The sequence below is a fragment of the Staurois parvus genome, unplaced genomic scaffold (assembly GCF_062004578.1).
Source record: "Staurois parvus isolate SC_StPar_1 unplaced genomic scaffold, SC_StPar_1.0 ptg000486l, whole genome shotgun sequence".
Taxonomy (NCBI): domain Eukaryota; kingdom Metazoa; phylum Chordata; class Amphibia; order Anura; family Ranidae; genus Staurois; species Staurois parvus.
Genome location: NW_028318282.1, coordinates 3,792,651 through 3,812,129, shown reverse-complemented (window position 1 = coordinate 3,812,129; position 19,479 = coordinate 3,792,651).

Here is a 19,479-nt window from a genome sequence, read left to right as displayed (position 1 = left end):
TGATGAAATACCACCAAAAGAAAGCTCTAGTTGTGTGAAAAAAATGATAAAATTTTAGTTTGGGTACAGTGTTGTATGAGCGCGCAATTGTCATTCAAAGTGCACTATAGCTACTTGACATTGGGCAGGTGACAGTTGGCAGTTTTTGAAAACAAGGGTCAGTTTGACCGGGCCTATACCAGGTAACAACCGCAGCACAGTGGTTAGCGTGCCAGTCTAAAGAGTGCATGGTCATAGGTTCGAGGCTCTGCACTGGACATGAGATAAACGGTTGTTACTTTTGGTTTTTTTTGGGCTTTGTTTTTATTTTTTTAACCAATTCAATAACGGGCACTTTTACACCTTCCTGCCCAGGCCAGTTTTCAGGTTTCAGCGCTTTCACACCTTGAATGACAATTGCGCGCTCATACAACATTGTACCCAAACTAAAATTTTATCATTTTCTTTACACAACTAGAGCTTTCTTTTGGTGGTATTTAATCACCGCTGGGGTTTTTATTTTTTGCTAAATGAACAAAAAAAAAACCAACAATTTTGAAAAAAACGCATTTTTCTTTGTTTCTGTTATAAAAGTTTGCAAATAAATAATTGTTCTTCATAAATTTTGGCCGAGATGTATTCTGCTACATGTCTTTGGTGAAAATAACCCAAATTAGGATGTATTTTTTAGTTCGTAGGAAAGTTATAGAGTTCACAAACTATGGTATAGATCTGAATATTGATCAATCCTGAAGTACTGGCGGCCAATCTAATTTCTTGAGGTCCAAGAATGTCAGAACAGTACAGATATCCCCCAAATTACCCCTTTTTGTAAAGTAGACAGTCCGACGTACTTCATAGGAGGCATGGCGAGTTTTTTGAAGTTGTATTTTTTTTGTCATAATATTTCGGAAAATGAAAAAATTTTAAAAATTAGTTTCACTATTTTTTTTTGTACAGCGTCATCATATAACTGGCATGGCGATGATCAGGGACACTGATTGGTGACAGAATGAAAAAAAAAATATATATATATATATTTTTTTTATTATTTTTTATTACATTTTTTTCTTCTTTTTTTTTAAGATTTTTTTTTCATATTTCACTATGACCAGAGTAGTACAATGTTACCATAATGACATCGATTCATTCAGGGTTTTTTTTTTTTTTTTTTGTGCTTAGCTGTGATTTGGCCACAGCTAATCACATGACATGTGCATGTGATTAGCTGTGACCATTCACAGCTAGACACTAGTATACAATGGATGGCATGAATGAAGCCATCCATTGTATACAACTGTCATGTGACCTGCTGTGATTGGTCACAGCAGGTCACATGGTACCGGCAACGGGGCTGATACTCAGTTCTGTCATCGGCCGTGTCCGAGGTACACGGCCGGTGACAGATCGCGCCACTGCGTGGCTCTGCAGGAGCGCAATCTGCACATGTGCGGGAGGACGCCATATGGCGTCCACCCGGAACACTGATGACATTTGCCGGCCGCCATTCGGCCATAGGGCGGGCGGCAAATGGTTAACATTCATTTTCTCTCATTTTATCTATTTGGAAAGCCTTTCATGGTCCCAGTACATTGTTCTGGGAGCATGGTGACAAGCCTTATCTTCCCTTACACAGTGAGGGTGTTTTCTTATTAACACTTTACTTTTTAAATAAAAAAAAAGTGATTTTTTTTTTTATTTATTAATTTTCGAAAAATAAAACCATCAAATAACTCTTACTAAATACCTTGGACTGTTTGCTTTCCAAAAAGGCGGTCATCTGGGGGGTATTCGCACTGTCCTGGTGTTTTGGGGCCTCAAGAAATGAGATAGGCCATCTAGTACATCGAGAATGATGGATTTTCATATATATATATATATATATACAGTATGTGAATCAGCACTCAACCCTAAAGGTGAATTCTTCTCGTTTGCTCTTGTTTGGTCTGATAAACATAAATCATTGCAAAAGTTTTGTTTTTACTGTTTAACCGTCTCCCGCCCACCATATAGGTTCTCCACGAGGTGGTTCTCTCGTTCTGAGAGGACGTCATATGACGTCCTCCCATTCTTACCGTGCATGCGTGGCTCTGGGAGCGTGCAGCGCGGCGATCGCTGGTGCACTGTGTCCCTCGGACACAGCGGATCACCGATTCACGGAAAGAGCCGAAGATGTCAGCTCGGTCATGTGATCAGCTGTGTCCAATCACAGGTGATCGCATGTAAACTGGGAAATGCCGGTTACCGGCATTTCTCTCCTCACGAGCCGTCACGCTGACAGCCCCTGAGGAGAGGAGAGCTGGTAATCGGTTTTCCGTGGAGAGGACATGTACACTGATCATCAGGGCACTGATGATCAGTGTGCCTTGATGATCAGTGTAGCCCCAGCAGTACCACCTGTCCGTGTCCATCAGTGCTCATCCGTGTCACCTGCCATTGCTCACCAGTGCCACATCAATGCCACATATCAGTGCCCATCTGAGCTGCCTTTCAGTGTCACCCATCAGTGCCAGCCAGTGCCACCTAACAATGCCAGTCAGTGCCGTCTATCAGTGCCGCCTATCAGTGCCGCCTATCATTTCTGCCTTTCAGTGCCCATCAGTGAAGCCTGTCAATGCCCATCAGTGCCACCTACCAGTGCCTCCTCATCAGTGCCCATTAGTGCCACCTATAAGTGTCTATCACTGCCGCTTCATTAGCGCACATCAGTGAAGGAGAAAAATCACTTATTTACAAAATTTTATAACAAAAACTAAGAAAAAACTTTTTTTTTCTAAATTTTCAGTGGTTTTTTTGTTTGTTTAAGAAAAAATAAAAACCCAGAGGTGATTAAATACCACCAAAACAAATCTCTGTCTGTCACAAAAAAAATGATAAAAATTTCATATGGGTACAGTGTTGCATGACCGCGCAATTGTCATTCAAAGTGTGACAGCGCTGGAAGCTGGAAATTGGCCTGGGCAGGAAGGGGGTATAAGTTCCCTGTTTTTGTTACTGGTCTTGTCCTTTGTGTTTGTCATGTTGTTTGGTTTTGTTTGGGTTCCTTGATTTTATTTTCTTTCCTTGATCGTCATTTTGTGTTCTGGGGTGTTTGGCGTTTTTTGTTTTGTCGTGGCAGCCGGCAGGGGTCGCTGGGTCTTTGAAGGCGGTGCTGGAGTGACCATTTGGTGGATTATGGGTTGGGCCCATCGTAGGTATGGGTGTTCCTTCCCAATTATAAGGTCATGTTGGTAAGGTTGGAGTTCATTGGCTGTATCTGGGACTACGTAGCTGTAGTATTGTCCCCGAGGTGGTGTAGTAGTGGCTGGGGGCCTTTTCATTGGGTGTAGATACAGCCGAGTTATTGATGTGAGTAACAGTGCCTTCGAAGACCTTGGACCCGGTTGGGATCATGACTGTCAGTTATTATTTGATTGTACTGTATGAAGTGTTATGTAAGAGTTATGTTAATCCGTTGCTCATCCCTCCGGGTGGACGCCATATGGCGTCCTTTCCAGAGCGCGCATTGCACACGCCTACAGGGCCGCGCTGCGGCACGATCTGTCACTGGCTATGTACGTCGGACACGGCCGATGACAGATCTGTGTACCGTCCCCGTTGCCAGTACCATGTGACCTGCTGTGACCAATCACAGCAGGTCACGACAGTTGTATACAATGGATGGCTTCCTTTCATGCCATCCATTGTATACAAGTGTGTCTAGCTGTGAATGGTCACAGCGATCACATGCACAAGCTGGGCCAATCACAGCCCAGCTGTGTCATGTGATTAGCCGTGGCCAAATCACACAAAAAAAAACAAAAAAACAGAATAAATCAATTTCATTCAGGTAAATGCTTGCTTATAGCAAAGTAATTCTTTGCTATAAGCAAATTGTGTAAAATAAAAAATACTGATCACTCCCCCAAAGTAGCACAATGTTACTATGGTAACATTATACTACTTTGGTCATAGTGAAATATGAAAAAATAATCTTAAAAAAAAGAAAAAAATGTAATAAAAAATTAAAAATAATAAAAAAAAATTATCAATTTTTTTTTCGTACTGTCACCAGTCAGTGTCCCTGATCACCGCCATGCCAGTTATACGATGACGCTGTACTGCACTGGTGACAGTATGTAAAAAAAAAAATAGTGAAAATCATTTTGTTAATTTCTTCATTTCCGAAAAATTATGACAAAAAAATTACAATTTCATAAAACTCGCCATGCCTGTTATGAAATACATCGGACGGTCTACTTTGCAATAAGGGGTCATTTGGGGGATATCTGTACTGTCCTGACATTCTTGGACCTCAAAAAATGAGATTGGCTTTCAGTACTTCAGGATTGATCAATTTTCAGATATATCCCATAGTTTGTGAACTCTATAACTTTCCTACAGACTAAATAATAAATACTAATTTGGGTTATTTTCACCAAAGACATGTAGCAGAATACATCTTGGCCTAAATTTATGAAAAACAATTATTTATTTGCAAACTTTTATAACAGAAACAAAGAAAACGTGTTTTTTTTTTCTCCAAAATTTTCTGTCTTTTTTTGTTAATTTAGCAAACAATAAAAACCCCAGTGGTGATGAAATACCACCAAAAGAAAGCTCTAGTTGTGTGAAAAAAATGATAAAATTTTAGTTTGGGTACAGTGTTGTATGAGCGCGCAATTGTCATTCAAAGTGCACTATAGCTACTTGACATTGGGCAGGTGACAGTTGGCAGTTTTTGAAAACAAGGGTCAGTTTGACCGGGCCTATACCAGGTAACAACCGCAGCACAGTGGTTAGCGTGCCAGTCTAAAGAGTGCATGGTCATAGGTTCGAGGCTCTGCACTGGACATGAGATAAACGGTTGTTACTTTTGGTTTTTTTTGGGCTTTGTTTTTATTTTTTTAACCAATTCAATAACGGGCACTTTTACACCTTCCTGCCCAGGCCAGTTTTCAGGTTTCAGCGCTTTCACACCTTGAATGACAATTGCGCGCTCATACAACATTGTACCCAAACTAAAATTTTATCATTTTCTTTACACAACTAGAGCTTTCTTTTGGTGGTATTTAATCACCGCTGGGGTTTTTATTTTTTGCTAAATGAACAAAAAAAAAACCAACAATTTTGAAAAAAACACATTTTTCTTTGTTTCTGTTATAAAAGTTTGCAAATAAATAATTGTTCTTCATAAATTTTGGCCGAGATGTATTCTGCTACATGTCTTTGGTGAAAATAACCCAAATTAGGATGTATTTTTTAGTTCGTAGGAAAGTTATAGAGTTCACAAACTATGGTATAGATCTGAATATTGATCAATCCTGAAGTACTGGCGGCCAATCTAATTTCTTGAGGTCCAAGAATGTCAGAACAGTACAGATATCCCCCAAATTACCCCTTTTTGTAAAGTAGACAGTCCGACGTACTTCATAGGAGGCATGGCGAGTTTTTTGAAGTTGTATTTTTTTTGTCATAATATTTCGGAAAATGAAAAAATTTTAAAAATTAGTTTCACTATTTTTTTTTGTACAGCGTCATCATATAACTGGCATGGCGATGATCAGGGACACTGATTGGTGACAGAATGAAAAAAAAAATAAATATATATATATTTTTTATTATTTTTTATTACATTTTTTTCTTCTTTTTTTTTAAGATTTTTTTTTCATATTTCACTATGACCAGAGTAGTACAATGTTACCATAATGACATCGATTCATTCAGGGTTTTTTTTTTTTTTTTTGTGCTTAGCTGTGATTTGGCCACAGCTAATCACATGACATGTGCATGTGATTAGCTGTGACCATTCACAGCTAGACACTAGTATACAATGGATGGCATGAATGAAGCCATCCATTGTATACAACTGTCATGTGACCTGCTGTGATTGGTCACAGCAGGTCACATGGTACCGGCAACGGGGCTGATACTCAGTTCTGTCATCGGCCGTGTCCGAGGTACACGGCCGGTGACAGATCGCGCCACTGCGTGGCTCTGCAGGAGCGCAATCTGCACATGTGCGGGAGGACGCCATATGGCGTCCACCTGGAACACTGATGACATTTGCCGGCCGCCATTCGGCCATAGGGCGGGCGGCAAATGGTTAACATTCATTTTCTCTCATTTTATCTATTTGGAAAGCCTTTCATGGTCCCAGTACATTGTTCTGGGAGCATGGTGACAAGCCTTATCTTCCCTTACACAGTGAGGGTGTTTTCTTATTAACACTTTACTTTTTAAATAAAAAAAAAAGTGATTTTTTTTTTTATTTATTAATTTTCGAAAAATAAAACCATCAAATAACTCTTACTAAATACCTTGGACTGTTTGCTTTCCAAAAAGGCGGTCATCTGGGGGGTATTCGCACTGTCCTGGTGTTTTGGGGCCTCAAGAAATGAGATAGGCCATCTAGTACATCGAGAATGATGGATTTTCATATATATATATATATATACAGTATGTGAATCAGCACTCAACCCTAAAGGTGAATTCTTCTCGTTTGCTCTTGTTTGGTCTGATAAACATAAATCATTGCAAAAGTTTTGTTTTTACTGTTTAACCGTCTCCCGCCCACCATATAGGTTCTCCACGAGGTGGTTCTCTCGTTCTGAGAGGACGTCATATGACGTCCTCCCATTCTTACCGTGCATGCGTGGCTCTGGGAGCGCGCAGCGCGGCGATCGCTGGTGCACTGTGTCCCTCGGACACAGCGGATCACCGATTCACGGAAAGAGCCGAAGATGTCAGCTCGGTCATGTGATCAGCTGTGTCCAATCACAGGTGATCGCATGTAAACTGGGAAATGCCGGTTACCGGCATTTCTCTCCTCACGAGCCGTCACGCTGACAGCCCCTGAGGAGAGGAGAGCTGGTAATCGGTTTTCCGCGGAGAGGACATGTACACTGATCATCAGGGCACTGATGATCAGTGTGCCTTGATGATCAGTGTAGCCCCAGCAGTACCACCTGTCCGTGTCCATCAGTGCTCATCCGTGTCACCTGCCATTGCTCACCAGTGCCACATCAATGCCACATATCAGTGCCCATCTGAGCTGCCTTTCAGTGTCACCCATCAGTGCCAGCCAGTGCCACCTAACAATGCCAGTCAGTGCCGTCTATCAGTGCCGCCTATCAGTGCCGCCTATCATTTCTGCCTTTCAGTGCCCATCAGTGAAGCCTGTCAATGCCCATCAGTGCCACCTACCAGTGCCTCCTCATCAGTGCCCATTAGTGCCACCTATAAGTGTCTATCACTGCCGCTTCATTAGCGCACATCAGTGAAGGAGAAAAATCACTTATTTACAAAATTTTATAACAAAAACTAAGAAAAAACTTTTTTTTTCTAAATTTTCAGTGGTTTTTTTGTTTGTTTAAGAAAAAATAAAAACCCAGAGGTGATTAAATACCACCAAAACAAATCTCTGTCTGTCACAAAAAAAATGATAAAAATTTCATATGGGTACAGTGTTGCATGACCGCGCAATTGTCATTCAAAGTGTGACAGCGCTGGAAGCTGGAAATTGGCCTGGGCAGGAAGGGGGTATAAGTGCCCTGTTTTTGTTACTGGTCTTGTCCTTTGTGTTTGTCATGTTGTTTGGTTTTGTTTGGGTTCCTTGATTTTATTTTCTTTCCTTGATCGTCATTTTGTGTTCTGGGGTGTTTGGCGTTTTTTGTTTTGTCGTGGCAGCCGGCAGGGGTCGCTGGGTCTTTGAAGGCGGTGCTGGAGTGACCATTTGGTGGATTATGGGTTGGGCCCATCGTAGGTATGGGTGTTCCTTCCCAATTATAAGGTTGGAGTTCATTGGCTGTATCTGGGACTACGTAGCTGTAGTATTGTCCCCGAGGTGGTGTAGTAGTGGCTGGGGGCCTTTTCATTGGGTGTAGATACAGCCGAGTTATTGATGTGAGTAACAGTGCCTTCGAAGACCTTGGACCCGGTTGGGATCATGACTGTCAGTTATTATTTGATTGTACTGTATGAAGTGTTATGTAAGAGTTATGTTAATCCGTTGCTCATCCCTCCGGGTGGACGCCATATGGCGTCCTTTCCAGAGCGCGCATTGCACACGCCTACAGGGCCGCGCTGCGGCACGATCTGTCACTGGCCATGTACGTCGGACACGGCCGATGACAGATCTGTGTACCGTCCCCGTTGCCAGTACCATGTGACCTGCTGTGACCAATCACAGCAGGTCACGACAGTTGTATACAATGGATGGCTTCCTTTCATGCCATCCATTGTATACAAGTGTGTCTAGCTGTGAATGGTCACAGCGATCACATGCACAAGCTGGGCCAATCACAGCCCAGCTGTGTCATGTGATTAGCCGTGGCCAAATCACACAAAAAAAAACAAAAAAACAGAATAAATCAATTTCATTCAGGAAAATGCTTGCTTATAGCAAAGTAATTCTTTGCTATAAGCAAATTGTGTAAAATAAAAAATACTGATCACTCCCCCAAAGTAGCACAATGTTACTATGGTAACATTATACTACTTTGGTCATAGTGAAATATGAAAAAATAATCTTAAAAAAAAGAAAAAAATGTAATAAAAAATTAAAAATAATAAAAAAAAATTATCAATTTTTTTTTCGTACTGTCACCAGTCAGTGTCCCTGATCACCGCCATGCCAGTTATACGATGACGCTGTACTGCACTGGTGACAGTATGTAAAAAAAAAAATAGTGAAAATCATTTTTTTAATTTCTTCATTTCCGAAAAATTATGACAAAAAAATTACAATTTCATAAAACTCGCCATGCCTGTTATGAAATACATCGGACGGTCTACTTTGCAATAAGGGGTCATTTGGGGGATATCTGTACTGTCCTGACATTCTTGGACCTCAAAAAATGAGATTGGCTTTCAGTACTTCAGGATTGATAAATTTTCAGATATATCCCATAGTTTGTGAACTCTATAACTTTCCTACAGACTAAATAATAAATACTAATTTGGGTTATTTTCACCAAAGACATGTAGCAGAATACATCTTGGCCTAAATTTATGAAAAACAATTATTTATTTGCAAACTTTTATAACAGAAACAAAGAAAACGTGTTTTTTTTTTTCCAAAATTTTCTGTCTTTTTTTGTTAATTTAGCAAACAATAAAAACCCCAGTGGTGATGAAATACCACCAAAAGAAAGCTCTAGTTGTGTGAAAAAAATGATAAAATTTTAGTTTGGGTACAGTGTTGTATGAGCGCGCAATTGTCATTCAAAGTGCACTATAGCTACTTGACATTGGGCAGGTGACAGTTGGCAGTTTTTGAAAACAAGGGTCAGTTTGACCGGGCCTATACCAGGTAACAACCGCAGCACAGTGGTTAGCGTGCCAGTCTAAAGAGTGCATGGTCATAGGTTCGAGGCTCTGCACTGGACATGAGATAAACGGTTGTTACTTTTGGTTTTTTTTGGGCTTTGTTTTTATTTTTTTAACCAATTCAATAACGGGCACTTTTACACCTTCCTGCCCAGGCCAGTTTTCAGGTTTCAGCGCTTTCACACCTTGAATGACAATTGCGCGCTCATACAACATTGTACCCAAACTAAAATTTTATCATTTTCTTTACACAACTAGAGCTTTCTTTTGGTGGTATTTAATCACCGCTGGGGTTTTTATTTTTTGCTAAATGAACAAAAAAAAAACCAACAATTTTGAAAAAAACGCATTTTTCTTTGTTTCTGTTATAAAAGTTTGCAAATAAATAATTGTTCTTCATAAATTTTGGCCGAGATGTATTCTGCTACATGTCTTTGGTGAAAATAACCCAAATTAGGATGTATTTTTTAGTTCGTAGGAAAGTTATAGAGTTCACAAACTATGGTATAGATCTGAATATTGATCAATCCTGAAGTACTGGCGGCCAATCTAATTTCTTGAGGTCCAAGAATGTCAGAACAGTACAGATATCCCCCAAATTACCCCTTTTTGTAAAGTAGACAGTCCGACGTACTTCATAGGAGGCATGGCGAGTTTTTTGAAGTTGTATTTTTTTTGTCATAATATTTCGGAAAATGAAAAAATTTTAAAAATTAGTTTCACTATTTTTTTTTGTACAGCGTCATCATATAACTGGCATGGCGATGATCAGGGACACTGATTGGTGACAGAATGAAAAAAAAAATATATATATATATATTTTTTTTATTATTTTTTATTACATTTTTTTCTTCTTTTTTTTTAAGATTTTTTTTTCATATTTCACTATGACCAGAGTAGTACAATGTTACCATAATGACATCGATTCATTCAGGGTTTTTTTTTTTTTTTTTTGTGCTTAGCTGTGATTTGGCCACAGCTAATCACATGACATGTGCATGTGATTAGCTGTGACCATTCACAGCTAGACACTAGTATACAATGGATGGCATGAATGAAGCCATCCATTGTATACAACTGTCATGTGACCTGCTGTGATTGGTCACAGCAGGTCACATGGTACCGGCAACGGGGCTGATACTCAGTTCTGTCATCGGCCGTGTCCGAGGTACACGGCCGGTGACAGATCGCGCCACTGCGTGGCTCTGCAGGAGCGCAATCTGCACATGTGCGGGAGGACGCCATATGGCGTCCACCCGGAACACTGATGACATTTGCCGGCCGCCATTCGGCCATAGGGCGGGCGGCAAATGGTTAACATTCATTTTCTCTCATTTTATCTATTTGGAAAGCCTTTCATGGTCCCAGTACATTGTTCTGGGAGCATGGTGACAAGCCTTATCTTCCCTTACACAGTGAGGGTGTTTTCTTATTAACACTTTACTTTTTAAATAAAAAAAAAGTGATTTTTTTTTTTATTTATTAATTTTCGAAAAATAAAACCATCAAATAACTCTTACTAAATACCTTGGACTGTTTGCTTTCCAAAAAGGCGGTCATCTGGGGGGTATTCGCACTGTCCTGGTGTTTTGGGGCCTCAAGAAATGAGATAGGCCATCTAGTACATCGAGAATGATGGATTTTCATATATATATATATATACACAGTATGTGAATCAGCACTCAACCCTAAAGGTGAATTCTTCTCGTTTGCTCTTGTTTGGTCTGATAAACATAAATCATTGCAAAAGTTTTGTTTTTACTGTTTAACCGTCTCCCGCCCACCATATAGGTTCTCCACGAGGTGGTTCTCTCGTTCTGAGAGGACGTCATATGACGTCCTCCCATTCTTACCGTGCATGCGTGGCTCTGGGAGCGTGCAGCGCGGCGATCGCTGGTGCACTGTGTCCCTCGGACACAGCGGATCACCGATTCACGGAAAGAGCCGAAGATGTCAGCTCGGTCATGTGATCAGCTGTGTCCAATCACAGGTGATCGCATGTAAACTGGGAAATGCCGGTTACCGGCATTTCTCTCCTCACGAGCCGTCACGCTGACAGCCCCTGAGGAGAGGAGAGCTGGTAATCGGTTTTCCGTGGAGAGGACATGTACACTGATCATCAGGGCACTGATGATCAGTGTGCCTTGATGATCAGTGTAGCCCCAGCAGTACCACCTGTCCGTGTCCATCAGTGCTCATCCGTGTCACCTGCCATTGCTCACCAGTGCCACATCAATGCCACATATCAGTGCCCATCTGAGCTGCCTTTCAGTGTCACCCATCAGTGCCAGCCAGTGCCACCTAACAATGCCAGTCAGTGCCGTCTATCAGTGCCGCCTATCAGTGCCGCCTATCATTTCTGCCTTTCAGTGCCCATCAGTGAAGCCTGTCAATGCCCATCAGTGCCACCTACCAGTGCCTCCTCATCAGTGCCCATTAGTGCCACCTATAAGTGTCTATCACTGCCGCTTCATTAGCGCACATCAGTGAAGGAGAAAAATCACTTATTTACAAAATTTTATAACAAAAACTAAGAAAAAACTTTTTTTTTCTAAATTTTCAGTGGTTTTTTTGTTTGTTTAAGAAAAAATAAAAACCCAGAGGTGATTAAATACCACCAAAACAAATCTCTGTCTGTCACAAAAAAAATGATAAAAATTTCATATGGGTACAGTGTTGCATGACCGCGCAATTGTCATTCAAAGTGTGACAGCGCTGGAAGCTGGAAATTGGCCTGGGCAGGAAGGGGGTATAAGTTCCCTGTTTTTGTTACTGGTCTTGTCCTTTGTGTTTGTCATGTTGTTTGGTTTTGTTTGGGTTCCTTGATTTTATTTTCTTTCCTTGATCGTCATTTTGTGTTCTGGGGTGTTTGGCGTTTTTTGTTTTGTCGTGGCAGCCGGCAGGGGTCGCTGGGTCTTTGAAGGCGGTGCTGGAGTGACCATTTGGTGGATTATGGGTTGGGCCCATCGTAGGTATGGGTGTTCCTTCCCAATTATAAGGTCATGTTGGTAAGGTTGGAGTTCATTGGCTGTATCTGGGACTACGTAGCTGTAGTATTGTCCCCGAGGTGGTGTAGTAGTGGCTGGGGGCCTTTTCATTGGGTGTAGATACAGCCGAGTTATTGATGTGAGTAACAGTGCCTTCGAAGACCTTGGACCCGGTTGGGATCATGACTGTCAGTTATTATTTGATTGTACTGTATGAAGTGTTATGTAAGAGTTATGTTAATCCGTTGCTCATCCCTCCGGGTGGACGCCATATGGCGTCCTTTCCAGAGCGCGCATTGCACACGCCTACAGGGCCGCGCTGCGGCACGATCTGTCACTGGCTATGTACGTCGGACACGGCCGATGACAGATCTGTGTACCGTCCCCGTTGCCAGTACCATGTGACCTGCTGTGACCAATCACAGCAGGTCACGACAGTTGTATACAATGGATGGCTTCCTTTCATGCCATCCATTGTATACAAGTGTGTCTAGCTGTGAATGGTCACAGCGATCACATGCACAAGCTGGGCCAATCACAGCCCAGCTGTGTCATGTGATTAGCCGTGGCCAAATCACACAAAAAAAAACAAAAAAACAGAATAAATCAATTTCATTCAGGAAAATGCTTGCTTATAGCAAAGTAATTCTTTGCTATAAGCAAATTGTGTAAAATAAAAAATACTGATCACTCCCCCAAAGTAGCACAATGTTACTATGGTAACATTATACTACTTTGGTCATAGTGAAATATGAAAAAATAATCTTAAAAAAAAGAAAAAAATGTAATAAAAAATTAAAAATAATAAAAAAAAATTATCAATTTTTTTTTCGTACTGTCACCAGTCAGTGTCCCTGATCACCGCCATGCCAGTTATACGATGACGCTGTACTGCACTGGTGACAGTATGTAAAAAAAAAAATAGTGAAAATCATTTTTTTAATTTCTTCATTTCCGAAAAATTATGACAAAAAAATTACAATTTCATAAAACTCGCCATGCCTGTTATGAAATACATCGGACGGTCTACTTTGCAATAAGGGGTCATTTGGGGGATATCTGTACTGTCCTGACATTCTTGGACCTCAAAAAATGAGATTGGCTTTCAGTACTTCAGGATTGATAAATTTTCAGATATATCCCATAGTTTGTGAACTCTATAACTTTCCTACAGACTAAATAATAAATACTAATTTGGGTTATTTTCACCAAAGACATGTAGCAGAATACATCTTGGCCTAAATTTATGAAAAACAATTATTTATTTGCAAACTTTTATAACAGAAACAAAGAAAACGTGTTTTTTTTTTTCCAAAATTTTCTGTCTTTTTTTGTTAATTTAGCAAACAATAAAAACCCCAGTGGTGATGAAATACCACCAAAAGAAAGCTCTAGTTGTGTGAAAAAAATGATAAAATTTTAGTTTGGGTACAGTGTTGTATGAGCGCGCAATTGTCATTCAAAGTGCACTATAGCTACTTGACATTGGGCAGGTGACAGTTGGCAGTTTTTGAAAACAAGGGTCAGTTTGACCGGGCCTATACCAGGTAACAACCGCAGCACAGTGGTTAGCGTGCCAGTCTAAAGAGTGCATGGTCATAGGTTCGAGGCTCTGCACTGGACATGAGATAAACGGTTGTTACTTTTGGTTTTTTTTGGGCTTTGTTTTTATTTTTTTAACCAATTCAATAACGGGCACTTTTACACCTTCCTGCCCAGGCCAGTTTTCAGGTTTCAGCGCTTTCACACCTTGAATGACAATTGCGCGCTCATACAACATTGTACCCAAACTAAAATTTTATCATTTTCTTTACACAACTAGAGCTTTCTTTTGGTGGTATTTAATCACCGCTGGGGTTTTTATTTTTTGCTAAATGAACAAAAAAAAAACCAACAATTTTGAAAAAAACGCATTTTTCTTTGTTTCTGTTATAAAAGTTTGCAAATAAATAATTGTTCTTCATAAATTTTGGCCGAGATGTATTCTGCTACATGTCTTTGGTGAAAATAACCCAAATTAGGATGTATTTTTTAGTTCGTAGGAAAGTTATAGAGTTCACAAACTATGGTATAGATCTGAATATTGATCAATCCTGAAGTACTGGCGGCCAATCTAATTTCTTGAGGTCCAAGAATGTCAGAACAGTACAGATATCCCCCAAATTACCCCTTTTTGTAAAGTAGACAGTCCGACGTACTTCATAGGAGGCATGGCGAGTTTTTTGAAGTTGTATTTTTTTTGTCATAATATTTCGGAAAATGAAAAAATTTTAAAAATTAGTTTCACTATTTTTTTTTGTACAGCGTCATCATATAACTGGCATGGCGATGATCAGGGACACTGATTGGTGACAGAATGAAAAAAAAAATATATATATATATATTTTTTTTATTATTTTTTATTACATTTTTTTCTTCTTTTTTTTTAAGATTTTTTTTTCATATTTCACTATGACCAGAGTAGTACAATGTTACCATAATGACATCGATTCATTCAGGGTTTTTTTTTTTTTTTTTTGTGCTTAGCTGTGATTTGGCCACAGCTAATCACATGACATGTGCATGTGATTAGCTGTGACCATTCACAGCTAGACACTAGTATACAATGGATGGCATGAATGAAGCCATCCATTGTATACAACTGTCATGTGACCTGCTGTGATTGGTCACAGCAGGTCACATGGTACCGGCAACGGGGCTGATACTCAGTTCTGTCATCGGCCGTGTCCGAGGTACACGGCCGGTGACAGATCGCGCCACTGCGTGGCTCTGCAGGAGCGCAATCTGCACATGTGCGGGAGGACGCCATATGGCGTCCACCCGGAACACTGATGACATTTGCCGGCCGCCATTCGGCCATAGGGCGGGCGGCAAATGGTTAACATTCATTTTCTCTCATTTTATCTATTTGGAAAGCCTTTCATGGTCCCAGTACATTGTTCTGGGAGCATGGTGACAAGCCTTATCTTCCCTTACACAGTGAGGGTGTTTTCTTATTAACACTTTACTTTTTAAATAAAAAAAAAGTGATTTTTTTTTTTATTTATTAATTTTCGAAAAATAAAACCATCAAATAACTCTTACTAAATACCTTGGACTGTTTGCTTTCCAAAAAGGCGGTCATCTGGGGGGTATTCGCACTGTCCTGGTGTTTTGGGGCCTCAAGAAATGAGATAGGCCATCTAGTACATCGAGAATGATGGATTTTCATATATATATATATATACACAGTATGTGAATCAGCACTCAACCCTAAAGGTGAATTCTTCTCGTTTGCTCTTGTTTGGTCTGATAAACATAAATCATTGCAAAAGTTTTGTTTTTACTGTTTAACCGTCTCCCGCCCACCATATAGGTTCTCCACGAGGTGGTTCTCTCGTTCTGAGAGGACGTCATATGACGTCCTCCCATTCTTACCGTGCATGCGTGGCTCTGGGAGCGTGCAGCGCGGCGATCGCTGGTGCACTGTGTCCCTCGGACACAGCGGATCACCGATTCACGGAAAGAGCCGAAGATGTCAGCTCGGTCATGTGATCAGCTGTGTCCAATCACAGGTGATCGCATGTAAACTGGGAAATGCCGGTTACCGGCATTTCTCTCCTCACGAGCCGTCACGCTGACAGCCCCTGAGGAGAGGAGAGCTGGTAATCGGTTTTCCGTGGAGAGGACATGTACACTGATCATCAGGGCACTGATGATCAGTGTGCCTTGATGATCAGTGTAGCCCCAGCAGTACCACCTGTCCGTGTCCATCAGTGCTCATCCGTGTCACCTGCCATTGCTCACCAGTGCCACATCAATGCCACATATCAGTGCCCATCTGAGCTGCCTTTCAGTGTCACCCATCAGTGCCAGCCAGTGCCACCTAACAATGCCAGTCAGTGCCGTCTATCAGTGCCGCCTATCAGTGCCGCCTATCATTTCTGCCTTTCAGTGCCCATCAGTGAAGCCTGTCAATGCCCATCAGTGCCACCTACCAGTGCCTCCTCATCAGTGCCCATTAGTGCCACCTATAAGTGTCTATCACTGCCGCTTCATTAGCGCACATCAGTGAAGGAGAAAAATCACTTATTTACAAAATTTTATAACAAAAACTAAGAAAAAACTTTTTTTTTCTAAATTTTCAGTGGTTTTTTTGTTTGTTTAAGAAAAAATAAAAACCCAGAGGTGATTAAATACCACCAAAACAAATCTCTGTCTGTCACAAAAAAAATGATAAAAATTTCATATGGGTACAGTGTTGCATGACCGCGCAATTGTCATTCAAAGTGTGACAGCGCTGGAAGCTGGAAATTGGCCTGGGCAGGAAGGGGGTATAAGTTCCCTGTTTTTGTTACTGGTCTTGTCCTTTGTGTTTGTCATGTTGTTTGGTTTTGTTTGGGTTCCTTGATTTTATTTTCTTTCCTTGATCGTCATTTTGTGTTCTGGGGTGTTTGGCGTTTTTTGTTTTGTCGTGGCAGCCGGCAGGGGTCGCTGGGTCTTTGAAGGCGGTGCTGGAGTGACCATTTGGTGGATTATGGGTTGGGCCCATCGTAGGTATGGGTGTTCCTTCCCAATTATAAGGTCATGTTGGTAAGGTTGGAGTTCATTGGCTGTATCTGGGACTACGTAGCTGTAGTATTGTCCCCGAGGTGGTGTAGTAGTGGCTGGGGGCCTTTTCATTGGGTGTAGATACAGCCGAGTTATTGATGTGAGTAACAGTGCCTTCGAAGACCTTGGACCCGGTTGGGATCATGACTGTCAGTTATTATTTGATTGTACTGTATGAAGTGTTATGTAAGAGTTATGTTAATCCGTTGCTCATCCCTCCGGGTGGACGCCATATGGCGTCCTTTCCAGAGCGCGCATTGCACACGCCTACAGGGCCGCGCTGCGGCACGATCTGTCACTGGCTATGTACGTCGGACACGGCCGATGACAGATCTGTGTACCGTCCCCGTTGCCAGTACCATGTGACCTGCTGTGACCAATCACAGCAGGTCACGACAGTTGTATACAATGGATGGCTTCCTTTCATGCCATCCATTGTATACAAGTGTGTCTAGCTGTGAATGGTCACAGCGATCACATGCACAAGCTGGGCCAATCACAGCCCAGCTGTGTCATGTGATTAGCCGTGGCCAAATCACACAAAAAAAAACAAAAAAACAGAATAAATCAATTTCATTCAGGTAAATGCTTGCTTATAGCAAAGTAATTCTTTGCTATAAGCAAATTGTGTAAAATAAAAAATACTGATCACTCCCCCAAAGTAGCACAATGTTACTATGGTAACATTATACTACTTTGGTCATAGTGAAATATGAAAAAATAATCTTAAAAAAAAGAAAAAAATGTAATAAAAAATTAAAAATAATAAAAAAAAATTATCAATTTTTTTTTCGTACTGTCACCAGTCAGTGTCCCTGATCACCGCCATGCCAGTTATACGATGACGCTGTACTGCACTGGTGACAGTATGTAAAAAAAAAAATAGTGAAAATCATTTTGTTAATTTCTTCATTTCCGAAAAATTATGACAAAAAAATTACAATTTCATAAAACTCGCCATGCCTGTTATGAAATACATCGGACGGTCTACTTTGCAATAAGGGGTCATTTGGGGGATATCTGTACTGTCCTGACATTCTTGGACCTCAAAAAATGAGATTGGCTTTCAGTACTTCAGGATTGATCAATTTTCAGATATATCCCATAGTTTGTGAACTCTATAACTTTCCTACAGACTAAATAATAAATACTAATTTGGGTTATTTTCACCAAAGACATGTAGCAGAATACATCTTGGCCTAAATTTATGAAAAACAATTATTTATTTGCAAACTTTTATAACAGAAACAAAGAAAACGTGTTTTTTTTTTCTCCAAAATTTTCTGTCTTTTTTTGTTAATTTAGCAAACAATAAAAACCCCAGTGGTGATGAAATACCACCAAAAGAAAGCTCTAGTTGTGTGAAAAAAATGATAAAATTTTAGTTTGGGTACAGTGTTGTATGAGCGCGCAATTGTCATTCAAAGTGCACTATAGCTACTTGACATTGGGCAGGTGACAGTTGGCAGTTTTTGAAAACAAGGGTCAGTTTGACCGGGCCTATACCAGGTAACAACCGCAGCACAGTGGTTAGCGTGCCAGTCTAAAGAGTGCATGGTCATAGGTTCGAGGCTCTGCACTGGACATGAGATAAACGGTTGTTACTTTTGGTTTTTTTTGGGCTTTGTTTTTATTTTTTTAACCAATTCAATAACGGGCACTTTTACACCTTCCTGCCCAGGCCAGTTTTCAGGTTTCAGCGCTTTCACACCTTGAATGACAATTGCGCGCTCATACAACATTGTACCCAAACTAAAATTTTATCATTTTCTTTACACAACTAGAGCTTTCTTTTGGTGGTATTTAATCACCGCTGGGGTTTTTATTTTTTGCTAAATGAACAAAAAAAAAACCAACAATTTTGAAAAAAACACATTTTTCTTTGTTTCTGTTATAAAAGTTTGCAAATAAATAATTGTTCTTCATAAATTTTGGCCGAGATGTATTCTGCTACATGTCTTTGGTGAAAATAACCCAAATTAGGATGTATTTTTTAGTTCGTAGGAAAGTTATAGAGTTCACAAACTATGGTATAGATCTGAATATTGATCAATCCTGAAGTACTGGCGGCCAATCTAATTTCTTGAGGTCCAAGAATGTCAGAACAGTACAGATATCCCCCAAATTACCCCTTTTTGTAAAGTAGACAGTCCGACGTACTTCATAGGAGGCATGGCGAGTTTTTTGAAGTTGTATTTTTTTTGTCATAATATTTCGGAAAATGAAAAAATTTTAAAAATTAGTTTCACTATTTTTTTTTGTACAGCGTCATCATATAACTGGCATGGCGATGATCAGGGACACTGATTGGTGACAGAATGAAAAAAAAAATAAATATATATATATTTTTTATTATTTTTTATTACATTTTTTTCTTCTTTTTTTTTAAGATTTTTTTTTCATATTTCACTATGACCAGAGTAGTACAATGTTACCATAATGACATCGATTCATTCAGGGTTTTTTTTTTTTTTTTTGTGCTTAGCTGTGATTTGGCCACAGCTAATCACATGACATGTGCATGTGATTAGCTGTGACCATTCACAGCTAGACACTAGTATACAATGGATGGCATGAATGAAGCCATCCATTGTATACAACTGTCATGTGACCT